Source organism: Colobus angolensis, unplaced genomic scaffold (genome assembly GCF_000951035.1).
Source record: "Colobus angolensis palliatus isolate OR3802 unplaced genomic scaffold, Cang.pa_1.0 Scaffold155, whole genome shotgun sequence".
NCBI classification, from domain to species: domain Eukaryota; kingdom Metazoa; phylum Chordata; class Mammalia; order Primates; family Cercopithecidae; genus Colobus; species Colobus angolensis.
Genome location: NW_012114655.1, coordinates 3,736,078 through 3,736,506, shown reverse-complemented (window position 1 = coordinate 3,736,506; position 429 = coordinate 3,736,078).

Below are 429 nucleotides of genomic sequence, written 5' to 3'. Positions count from 1 at the left end.
CGCTTGTGGCCCGTGCCCGGCCCGGGCACCTCTCGCCACCTCGGTCCTGTCCAGGGCGGACATCGTCCACTTTCTTACCGATGAGGGAGCCGAGCCTGGGAGAGGCCAAGAGACGTGCCCGGGCGCACACTCGGCCCCCAGCTGCTGGCCGTAGAAACGGGGCCCCGGAGGTCCGGGGGGTCTGCTCCGCGGGGTGCCCGGGCCTGCAGCTGCGGCGGACTCGCTCAGAACCAGATCCACGGGAGGGACCCCGCTGTGCGGCGCCCACTCCTGGGCGGGGAGATCTGCCCCGGGAGACACGGGGTCACCAGGCTTTCCTCGTGGGATGCGGTTTTTCTCCGGGGCGCCCCTCCACCCTCGCCTGCTCTCCTGGCTTCTGCTGGGAGGAGCGGCTGCTCGGCAGCTCGGGCTGGCCCCGGCCTTTCCCTG